Raw genomic sequence first — 12695 nt, 5'->3', positions numbered from 1 at the left:
GCCCTGCCAGTAGCAGTGGTGGACTCTCCCTCTTTATGGGTATTTAAGTGGGCATTGGATAGGTATATGGAGGATAGTGGGTTAGTGTAGGTTAGGTGGGCTTTGATCGGCGCAACATCGAGGGCCGAAGGGCCTGTACTCCGCTGTATTCTTCTATGTTCTATGTTCTATGTTCTATGTTCTAAACAATTAGTGGATCTGTGTGTGGAGTTAGGGTTGGTGGACGTCTGGAGACGTCTCCACCCTACATGCAGGAACTTTATGTTTTATTCTAATCTGCACAGATGTCACACCAGGACTGATTTTATTTCTGACCCCTGTGGCAACTTTGGACTTGGTAGCAACTTGTGCAATTGATAATATTACCATCTCCATTCACGCTCCAGTGTACCTGTTGGTTAAGATTAAGGATGCTATAGTGGGCCAGAGGCACTGGCGATTGGATCCCTTTCTCCTTAAGGATAATAAGTTTGTGGAGTACTTTCTAAGGAATTTAGGGCATTCCTAGATATTAATTCAGGCTCAGTCAATAGCCTGTCTGTCCTTTGGGAAACTGCCGAAGCCTATGCCGGGGGTTAGTTATTTCCTACTCTGCCAGTAGCTAGGGGCAGAAGAGCAGGCAGAAACATCTCCTTGAAGCACAGTTGAAGGCAGCTGAGAAAGCTTACTTTGACAGGCCCTCAATGGCCAAGCTAAGAGGATTCTGGTGCTGTGGTCTGCATTGAATTCTGTGTTCACGCAGACAGCAAAGAAGAAGCTTATTTTCACAAAACACAGGTTATATGAGCATGGTGACAAGCCGGGAAAGTACCTAGTTTATCTCGCCAGGAAAAGGAGTGCCCCTCAAGCCATTACGTTGATTAAGGAGGGGTCTGGGAACCTATGTGATTCCAAATTGATTAACGCAGCATTCCAGAGATTTTACTCTGAATTATTCCAATTTAAGGGTTGTGAGGAGGGTTGGGCCAAGATGGAGTCCTTTTTCAAGGATCTGGAACTCCCGGGTCTAAGCCCCGAACAAGAGTTTTTTTCTTGGTGCCCCCTTATCAGAGCAAGAGATGCAGGAGTCTGTGAAGCAGCTTCAGAATGAAAAGGCATCCGGTCCTGATGAACTTCCCAGCGAATTCTATAAGGAATTTATAAGCATATTGCCCGATGTACAGCATGTTCAATGACTCGTACAGTCATGATCATCTCCTGCCATCTCTGAGAGGCCAATATTTCGCTTTTTCTTATAAAAGGGAAGGTCCTGAAGGACTGTGCTTCTTACAGGCCCATTTCACTCTTAGGGAGGATTTTAAAGTCAACATTTAAGTCCCTTGCATTAAGGCCGGAGACCGTGTTACCTTCTTTTGTTAAAGAGGACCAGACAGGCTTCATAAATGGCCACAGATCCTCCAGTAATATTAGGAGGCTGCTTAATGTAATTAAAGTGTGTCAACAACAGTCAATACAGGGAATGGTGACTTCTCTAGATGCAGAGAAGGCATTTGACCAAGTTGAGTGGCTGTACCTTTTTTATACTCCAGACCGGTTTGGATTGGGCAAAGTTGTTATAAGATGGCTAAAGGTTCTCTACAGTGACCCTGTCACCACAGTCATCACCAATTGGGTACGATCAAGTAATTTTAGCATTTTTAGGGGCAGCCAGCAGAACTGTCCCCTTTTGCCATTGCTTTTTACATTGGTGATTGAACCATTGGCGGAGGCTTTTGTAGGGATCCCAATATATCGGCTCTGAAAGTGGCATTATAATATTTTGTTGTACGCGGAAGATGTCCTCATTTTTTTGTCAATCCTGCAGTTTCAGTATCTTACCTGATACAATGCATCAGTGCGTTTGGCAACATTTCGGGATACAAGATTAATTTTGAAAAATCAGAGGCTATACCTGTAGGTGGTCTTATGAAGGTGCTAGACTTATAAGGGCAAATCTTGATTCCCATTTAAGTGGTCACAGCGGGATTTTATGTATTTGGGCATATTCATCACTCCAATTCTGGATCGGCTGTTTAAAGCTAATTTTATTTAATTTTTCAACAAAATCAAACAAGACCTTCAAAGATACGAAGCACTTTCGGTCTCATGGTTAGGTCAGATAGCTCTGATTAAGATGAATATTCTCCCTGTTTGTTGTACCCTTTCTGGATGCTTCCCCCTGATTTTCAATAACTAAACGTTCAGGACACCAAACAGCTAGTTCAGTTCTTATATTTGGCATTGTAAGCGGCCCCTTATTAAATTAGCTAAATTGCAATTGCCTCACAGTCTGGGGGCGGGGGAGCAGAATGCATCTCCCGGACATTAAAAAATATCAACTAAGCTCACTTTTATCTTAAGTGAGTGATTGGGCTTGTGGGATGCTTTTTCAATATCGTTAGATATCAAAACCTCTCTGGCTAAGTGCTCCTTGCTAGCTTGCTGTGTTTGGACAGAATGAGGACAGTTAAGGAATATTGCCATAAACCAATAGTTTTTATCAATACTGTTAAGGCATGAAATGAAATTCACCACAGGGAAGGCAATATTGGCAAAAATATCTTTTCTTATACCTATAGTGGGTATGCCAGGTTTTCAAATGGGATAATGGATTCCGGATTCAAACATTGGGCAGCTAGGGGTGTGTCTTGGTTGATTTATTTGAGGGAGACACAATGATGTCTTTTGATCAGTTAGCACAGAATTGCGAGCTATCTAGCCGGGACCTCTTTTGATTTTTTCAAGTTATAAATTTTATTCAAACAAAGACAACACTTTTGATTGATCCTTACAAATCTGAAATAGAGAGGAGGGGGCTTAGTGTAAAGAGTACACTTTCTGTCGGCACTTTATATCATTGATTGAGGAGCAGCCCCTCAGATGAGTTTCATCAACTTTACAGGGTGTGGGAGAGATAACTAGGCATTGCGGTCTCCTCAGGGACATGGGAAGATATTTGGGAAAATGCAAGGAAGATATCAATTTGCAAAATGGCCCATGCTTTACAGTTGAAGATTCTTCATAGGGTCTACTTGGCTCTGGATTGTTTGTCAAAATTTAAACCAGGGATATCTTCAATGTACCCCAAGTGCAAAGTTGGTACAGGCACTCTTACCCATTGTCTCTGGTCCTGTGGTAGGCTTCAAACATACTGGAGCGCTGTGGTGGGTGCAAAGAAGGGAATTTGGTGTGTAAGGGTGGAGAATGACTAATCTCTCTTCTCCTTGACCTGCCCAGTGTATTACCTGTAGATGCGCATAAGAAAAATCTTTTCAACATCCTTACTTTCTGCGCAAGAAAGGCTATCTTGTTAGGTTGGGTGTCTGAAAATATCCCGGCCTATTAGGTTGGCATAAAGTTATTATGGAGCATATCCTCTTGGGTTTTCTAACAAGCATGGTACACCATAAAACTGAAAATTCCTATAAGACATGGCAGCCCTTTTTGGAATACCTGGACACAGATTTGTCTGCCACACTAATAAGGGCTTTTATATAGCCGTAATTATTGTGTTTTATGAGTCCAATATCTAGAGAGGGGCAACTGCGAACATACAAATATTCGAGAGTTAGCGTTTTGTTTTGCTGAGCTGTATTTTAATTATTTATTAGTTTGTTCTTAGTTATCATTTATTTAGTTAAATAGATTTTAATGTAAATTTTTACACATATTTATACATTTGTACATGAGAACGGTTTGGACTGTTTACAATTTTTGGTGTTCTTTCTTTTTATTGGTTTGAATTGTATTGTTTTGTATTTGTTGTAATATTAAAAAACCTATTTTTCAATGATAATATATTTTTAAAAATAGAACCAATGGTATCAGTACTGTTCATTGACTCTAGCAAATGGAATATATTGTGGAGATTTGGAGGCTATTCAGTTTGAAAGAAAAATTGAATGTTTTTTGAAAATAAGGCTAACCTATCAAATGTGTTAAGAGAAGTTTGGATGTCCGTGCATATACAGTTACAGGAAGCAATTATTAACGTAAATGGCATGTTGACTTTTATTGTGAGGGGCGGGGGAGGGGGGTGGGGGTTGGTGAAAAAAAGAGTAAGGAAGGTTTGATGCAATAGTAAAGAGTATTGGTGAGATCACATCCAGAGTAGTGAGTGCAGTTTTGCTTTCTATATCTAAGGAAGAATATACTCGCCTTGGATGGAGTGTAATGTAAGTTGACTAGATTGAGTCCTAGGTTGACAGTTGGCTTGTGAGTAGAAATTGAGTCAGTGACTCGTACTCTGAAGTTTACATGAGTGAGATGTGATTTCTAAAATACAAAATTTTGGGAGGGCTTGACCAGGTGAAGTTTGAAAAGTTTTTTCTATTGCAAGGGGAGTCTATTTCCTTTCTGTCCTTTTCCTATCCCGTTCTGACATCCCTTAATATAGTTAGTGATTCTTTGTGGGTTTGCTACTGTTGCCATTTCCTGCACCAAATTTAATTTTTGAAAAAAGATAACCAATATCCAGAAGTTATTTTTGAAAATTTATAATGACTATTTAAGTCATTTGCATTGAAAGGAAGTATAAGCTGAACACTTAACATGCTGGTCAGATTTTGCGGCAGAACTGTGTTTTAAAAAAAATAAAATTGAGGATCCAGAGTTCTGGCCCCTGCTTTGTGCAGCAGTGTTCACAGGAATTGTACATTACTCTCATATGGCTGATTTCTTGTACCTCCAGCAGATGTGAGAGCTAATAGATTTTTTGATGTTAAAATTGAGACAATCTGATTGGCTGCCTCTGCTATGGCACGATGGCTCAGTGGTTGCACTGCTGCCTCACAACACAAGGATTCCAGGTTCAATTCCAGCCTCGGGCGACTGTCTGTGTGGAGTTTACATATTCTCCCCGTGTCTGTGTGGGTTTCCTCCCACAGTGCAAAGATGTGCAGATCAGGTGAATTGGACATGTTAAATTGCCCATAGTGTTAGTCAGAAAGAAATGGGTCTGGGTGGGTTACTCTTCGGAGAGTCAGTGTGGACTTGTTGGGCCCAAGGGCCTATTTCCACACTGTAGAGAATCTAATCTAATCTACCTAACTCATACATTTGCCCATCAAGTCAACTGCCCCATAATGTTGCTCCTTGTGCCAGCCTGAACTCTCGCCTTCACCTAATTTCTTTCCTGTCTCCCCTCGTGGCTTCTCTCATGTCACCCTGTCATGCATCTCACATGTATGTCTTGCATTCTATCCCCATTAACTGATCAACTTTGCTTTTGGTCACCCATGTCAACAAATATGGTTAGATTCTCTCACCTTGGAGATTACCATTGTCTGGCACTTGTGTGGCATGTATTTTACTTAGCATTTGTCAGTCCAGCCATGGATACTATATTGCTATAGGTCTTACTGTATTTAGACAGGGATACTTCATTATATGAGGAGTTATGAATGGTGCTGAACATTGTGCAATCATCAGCAAACATCGCCACTCTGACCTTATGATGGAGGGAAGATCATTGATAAAACAGCTAAAGATATTTGGGTCTAGGACACAAACTGAGGAACACCTGCAGCTAAGAAGACTGATATCCAAACAGTATTCCCTGAAATTATCTTTTTGGTGCACAGAACCTCAAAATGGCTGTGAGGCCACTGAGAAGGAACAGTGCCTCCAACACCCACAAATATCTTAAACTTTCTGCCAATTCTCAGTCCAACTAGCAGAGGATTCTCCAGATTCTCATTGACTGCAGTTTTGCTAGGGCGTCTTGATACTAAACACAGTCAAATATGGCCTTGTTATCAAGGTCAGTCACTCTGACCTCACCTCTGGAATTTAGATTTTTTTGTCAATGTTTGGACCCAGATAAGAAAGTATGTGTTGCTGGCAGAACCCAAACGGAATGTCAGTGAGCAGGTTGTTGCTAAGCAACTGCTACTTGACAGCATTGTTGATGACCCTTCCATCTCTTGACAGTAGACTGATGGGCTGATATAGGCTGTGTTAAATTTATCCTTTTCTTTTCTATACAGGAAATTTTAGTCAGTTTTACACATTGTCAAATAGGTACCACTGATGCAAGAGTTTGGCATGGGGTGAGGCAAGTCATGGGCATGTGTCTTCAGTACTTTTGCTGTAATATTGTCAGGACCCACACCCTTTGCAGCAACCAGTGCTTCCAACATTTCTTGATATTATGTGAAGTGAATTAAATTTGCTGAAGACTAGCCTCTGTGATGTTGGGGACCTTTGGAAGAGGCTGAAATGGATAATTTGCTCTGCAACTCTTGTTGAAGCTTATTGCAAATGCTTCTCACTTTATCTTTTGCCCTGGTATGCTAGGTTCTTGCATCACTGAGGATGGGAATTAAAAACAGCGCTGGAACAACTCAGCAGGTCTGCTGACATGTGAAGTACAGAATAGAATTAACATTTCCAGTCCAGTATGAATCTTCCAAATGCAGCCAGATCTCCTGAATTTCTCCAGCACCTTTATTTTTATTTTGTATTTACAGCATCTGCAGTATTTTGCATTTATTTGAGGATGAGGATATGTGTGCAATCTCCTCCAGTGTGTTGTTTAATTGTTCACCAACATTTACAACTGATTGTGGCAGGACTGTGCAACTTAGATCTGACCTGATGGTTTGGAATTGCTTAGCCCTTCATTGCAATTGCTGTCAATGCAGTTTGGCACATAGGTAATCCTGGTTTTTAGCTTCACCTGTTGGCACCTTAGTTTTAGGGATGCCTGGTGCTGCTCCTGATATGCTTTCCTGCATTGAATTAAGGTTGATCCCTGGCTTGATGGTACTGGTAGTGTTGGGGCAAAAACGCCGGGATACGAGATTACGGATTGTCTCAATACCTCATGAATGTCCAGTCTTTAGTTGCTAGATCCATGTGAAGTCTATCCCATTTAGCACAGTGATAGTAGTGTATCTTCAATAAAATTGGGTCTTTGTCTTCACAGGACTGTAGGTGATGATCACCTTTGTCAGTATTATGGACAGATATATCTGCAGCAGTCATGCTGCTGAAGATAAGGTCAAGTATCTTTTCTTTCCTTTTGTAGGTTTCCTCACCACCACCTGCAGATTAGCAGCTATGTTGTTGGTAGGACTCTACCAGCTCAATTAGTAGAGCAGTGAGCCACTCTTAGTGATGAACCTGCCAAAGTACATTCTGCACTTTTTTACGCCCTCAGTGCTTCCTTCAAGTGCTCTTCAGCATGAAGTGGTACTGATTCATCAGATGGAATGCGAATCTTATCAGATCGAGTGGATCGGTTGGAGAGACACTTAGAAGCGATGAGGAATTTGCAACAGCAACAGTATGTGATGGATGGCAGTTATAGGAAGGGGGAAAGTCTCAGATATAGTCACATAGAGGGGGGTTAACTTCAGGAAGAGTAAGAGAGGTAGGCCCCTAGAGTAGGAGTATTTTTGTGGATATATCCATTTCAAACAGGTATGCTGTTTTGGAAAATGTAGGGGGTGATGGATTCTCAGGGGAACGTAGCACAAACAGCCAAGTTTCTGGTATTGAGACTGGCTCTAATGCAACGAGGGGTACGTCGGCTTCCAAGAGATCAATTGTGTCAGGGGATTCTGTAGTCCGGGGTACAGACAGATGTTTCTGTGGCCAGCAGAGAAAAGCAGAATGGTGTGTTACTTCCCTGGTGCCAGGATAAAGGATGTCTCAGAGAGGGTGCAGAATTTTCTCATGGAGAAGAGGGGCCAGCAAGAGGTCATTGTCCACATTGGAACCAATGCCATAGGAAGGGAAAAGGTTGAGATTCTGAAGGCAGATTACAGAGAGTTAGGCAGAAATTTAAAAAGGAGGTCCTCGGGAGTAGTAATATCTGGATTATTCCCAGTGCTACGAGCTAGTGAGGGCAGGAATAGGAGGATAGAGCAGATGGATGCATGGTTGACGAGCTGGTGTTTGGGAGAAGGATTCACATTTTTGGATCATTGCAATCTCTTTTGGGGTAGAAGAGATCTGTACAAGAAGGAGGATAGCACCTAATTGGAAGGGGACTAATATACTGGCAGGGAAATTTGCTAGAACAGCTTGGGAGGATTTAAACTAGTAAGCAGGTGGGGCCCAGGGAGATAGTTAGGAAAGAGATCGATCTGAGACTGGTACAGTTGAGAACAGAAGTGAGTCAAATAGGCAGGGCAGGCAGGGACAAGGTCGGACTAATAAATTAAACTGCGTTTATTTCATTGCAAGGTACCTAACGGGGAAGGCAGATGAACTCTGGGCATGGTTCGAAACATGGGACTGGGATATCATAGCAATTACAGAAACATGGCTCAGGGATGGGCAGGACTGGCAGCTGAATGTTCCAGGATACAAATGCTACAGGAAGGATAGAAAGGGTGGCAAGAGAGATGGGGGAGTGGCATTACAGCTGTGCTGAGGGAGGATATTCCCGGAAATACATCCAGGGAAGTTATTTGGGTGGAACTGAGAAATAGGAAAGGGATGATCACCTTATTGGGATTGTATTATAGACCCCCACAGTAGTCAGATGGAAATTTAGAAACAAACTTGTAAGGAGATCTCAGCTATCTGTAAGAATAATAGGGTGGATATGGCAGGAGATTTTAACTTTCCAAACATAGACTGGAACTGCCATAGTGTTAAAGGTTTAGATGGAGAGGAATTTGTTGAGTCCGTACAAGACACTTTTCTGATTCAGTATGTGGATGCACTCCAAGGTCTTTTTGCTCAGCAAGACTCCCTAGGACTATACCATTAATTGTATAATTCCTGCTAAGATTTGCTTTCCCAAAATGCAGCACCTCACATTTATCTGAATTAAACTCCATCGGTCACTTCTCAGCCCATTGGCCCATCTGATCCAGATACTGTTGTAATCTGAGGTAAGCCTCTTTGCTGTCCACTACACCTCCAATTTTGGTGTCATCTGCAAACCTACTAACTTTACCTCTTATGCTCGCATCCAAATCGTTTATGTAAATGACAAAAATTAGAGGGCCCAGCACCAATCCTTGTGGCACTCCACTGGTCACAGGCCTCCAGTCCGAAAAACAACCCTCCACCACCACCCTCTTTCTTCTACCTTTGAGCCAGTTCTGTATCCAAATGGCTAGTTCTCCCTGTATTCCATGAGATCTAACCTTGCTAATCAGTCTCTCATGGGGAACCTTGTTGAATGCCTTACTGAAGTCCATATAGATCACATCTACTGCTCTGCCCTCATCAATATTCTTTGTTACTTCGTCAAAAACTCAATCAAGTTTGTGAGACATGATTTCCCACGCACAAAGCCATGTTGACTATCCCTAATCAGTCCTTGCCTTTCCAAATACATGTACATCCTGTCCCTCAGGATTCCCTCCAACATCTTGCCCACCACGGACGTCAGGCTCACTGGTCTATAGTTCCCTGGCTTGTCCTTACCACCCTTCTTAAACAGTGGCACCATGTCAGCCAACCTCCAGTCTTCCGGCACCTCACCTGTGAGTATCGATGATACAAATACCTCAGCAAGAGGCCCAGCAATCACGTCTCTAGCTTCCCACAGAGTTTCGGGTATGCCTGATCAGGTCCTGGGGATTTATCCACCTTTAACCATTTCAAGACATCCAGCACTTCTTCCTCTGTAATCTGGACATTTTGCAACATGTCACCATCTATTTCCCTACAGTCTAAATCTTCCATATCCTTTTCCACAATAAATACTGATGCAAAATATTCATTTAGTATCTTCCCCATTTTCTGTGGCTCCACACAAAGGCCACCTTGCTGATCTTTGAGGGGCCCTATTCTCTCCCTAGTTATCCTTTTGTCCTTAATATATTTGTAAAACCCCTTTGGATTCTCCTTAATTCTATTTGCCAAAGATACCTCATGTCCCCATTTTGCCCTCCTGATTTCCTCTTAAGTATACTCCTACTTTCTTTATACTCTTCTCACGATTCACTTGATCTATCCTTTCTGTACCTGACATATGCTTCCTTCTTTTTCTTAACCAAACCCTCAATTTCTTTAGTCATCCAGCATCCCTATACCTACCAGCCTTCCCTTTCACCCTGACAGGAATATACTTTCTCTGGGTTCTTGTTATCTCATTTCTGAAGGCTTTCCATTTTCCAGCCATCCCTGTACCTGCGAACATTTGCCTCCAATTAGCTTTTGAAAGTTCTTGCCTAATACTGTCAAAATTGGCCTTTCTCCAATTTAGAACTTCAACTTTTAGATCTGGTCTATCCTTTTCCATCACTATTTTAAAGCTAATAGAATTATGATTGCTGGCCCCAAAGTACTCCCCCACTGACACCTCAGTCACCTGCCCTGCCTTATTTCCCAAGAGTAGGTCAAGTTTTGCACCTTCTCTAGTAGGTACATCCACAAACTGAATCAGAAAATTGTCTGATACACACTTAAGAAATTCCTCTCCATCTAAACCTTTTAACACTATGGCAGTCCCAGTCGATGTTTGGAAAGTTAAAATCCCCTACGATAACCACCCTATTATTCTTACAGATAGCTGAGATCTCCTTACAAGTTTGTTTCTCAATTTCCCTCTGGCTATTGGGGGGCCTATAATACAATCCCAATAAGGTGATCATCCCTTTCTTATTTCTCAGTTCCACCCAAATAACTTCCCTGGATGTATTTCCGGGAATATCCTCCTTTAGCACAGCTGTAATGCTATCCCTTATCAAAAATGCCACTCCCCCTCCTCTTTTGCCTCCCTTTCTATCCTTCCTGTAGCATTTGTATCCTGGAACATTCAGCTGCCAGTCCTGTCCATCCCTGAGCCACGTGTCCAAAATAGGCAAAGTCTTTTCCCTGGTATCGAGGAGTCCAGAACTAGGGGACATAGGTTTAGGGTAAGAGGGGAAAGATATAAAAGAGACCTAAGGGGCAACTTTTTCACACAGAGGTATGGTATGGGTATGGAATGAGCTGCCAGAGGAAGTGGTGGAGGCTGGTACATTTGCAACATTTAAGAGGCATTTTGATGGGTTTATGAATAGGAAGGGTTTGGAGGGATATGGGCCAGGTGCTGGCGGTGGGACTAGATTGGGTTGGGATATCTGCTCGGTATGGACGGGTTGGACCAAAGGGTCTGTTTCCATGCTGTACATCTCTATGACTTTATAATAGGAACGTTTCCTCGTCCTTTTTCTCATTCCATTCTCCCACTCCACAGCAGTGAAACAATGTTGCCCGCAGTAAGAATCAATCTTTCTTTATGATGCAGAACAGATGGTTGAAATATATAAAACTAAATCTGAAATATTTCCATGCAATCTGGGTTGTAAATGCTGAATTATTTGTTCATTTATGGATTTGCTGTTCTAATGAAAGATGGTTGAACTGAAATTTTGACTGTTTCTCTCCATAGCATTCTAATTTTCATTTCAGATTTGCAGCATCTGTAATATTTTACTGTATGCAAAGCAGAATATCCCAATAATGGGTGTTATCATTTTACAAGAGTGTTCCATGATTTTTTTGTTGAATTGATTGTTGAATCTTGAAAGACGGAAAGAAGTAACATGCATAAATGAAGAGGTGGATGGGAGAGATTGGAAACAGGCAAAGCACCACAGTTCATCGTTTCTTTTTATTGTCCTAGTCCCGATAAATAGAAAATAAATTATTTTAATACCAAGGCTGGAGGAGTGCAAAGTTTATCTTTAGTCTCACTATGTCAAGAGTCACAATATAAAATTAAATGCTTTATCCAGCTACTGATGTGGCCAACTTTGTGCATTATATATAGTAAATTTATAAATTTAAAGTTCATGAACCAGGTTTCTTAAACATAAAAGACAAAATTATTGATTTATTATGAAAGTCAGACTTTTAAAAAAATTATTTAGTCACAGGTTAGGCCAGCATTTATTATCCATCCCCAGAGGGCAGTTAAGAGCCGACCACATTGCTGTGGGTCTGGAGTCACATGTATACCAGACCTTGTAAGGATGGCAGTTTCCTTCCCTAAAGGGCATTAGTGAACCAGATAGATTGGATTCATGGTTATCATACGATTCTTAGTTCCAGATTTTCTTTAATTGAGGATCTGAACCCAGATCATTACCAGGCTCAACAGTCCACTGGCAATACCAATAGGCCATCACCTCTCTTGACAAGGATGTAGAGCTAATTTTCACATTTTGACATAAAGAAGTATACATATCCACTCTTCTAAATAGCCAAAACCACTCAGAGACTTTAGTAAAGGAAGCAAATAAAAAATTGATTTCTCTCCATAAAGACTTACTTTCGGGAAAACAATAAGCATTTCTGGCCCATAACTTCATTTTTAAAGGCACAGAAGGATAACATGAAATGTTCTGATGCTATCAGCCTAGTGTTTTGTCACATGAACAGGTCACCAGAAATGTACTGTTATCTCCGGGATGTTTGCAAGTGCTTTTGATCAAGGAATACTGAGACAACCTCCGTCAAAGGTTTCTGTTCAGAGCAGCTTGATCAGTGTTCTAGGTACCACATTGGATGGATGTCAAGGGCTTTTTGAGTAAGAGGAGCACTGAACGGGAAGCTTTCTTTCAGCAGGCTGGACACTAATTCCAACAACATCCAAATGCTTCAAGCTGAAACTAGGTTTCTGGCAGCCGTAATGCATAATAATAACCTCAAGCAAACAAGTCCAGCAGTTAGCTGAAAGCATGCAGTTTCCAAGAAAAGCCTTTTTAGAAACAAAGTGCCCCAGTGTCCTAATTGAAGTTTCAATTACTCTTTATAACTAA

The sequence above is a fragment of the Chiloscyllium punctatum genome, chromosome 10 (assembly GCF_047496795.1).
Source record: "Chiloscyllium punctatum isolate Juve2018m chromosome 10, sChiPun1.3, whole genome shotgun sequence".
Taxonomy (NCBI): domain Eukaryota; kingdom Metazoa; phylum Chordata; class Chondrichthyes; order Orectolobiformes; family Hemiscylliidae; genus Chiloscyllium; species Chiloscyllium punctatum.
This window is presented reverse-complemented; position numbering follows the sequence as displayed.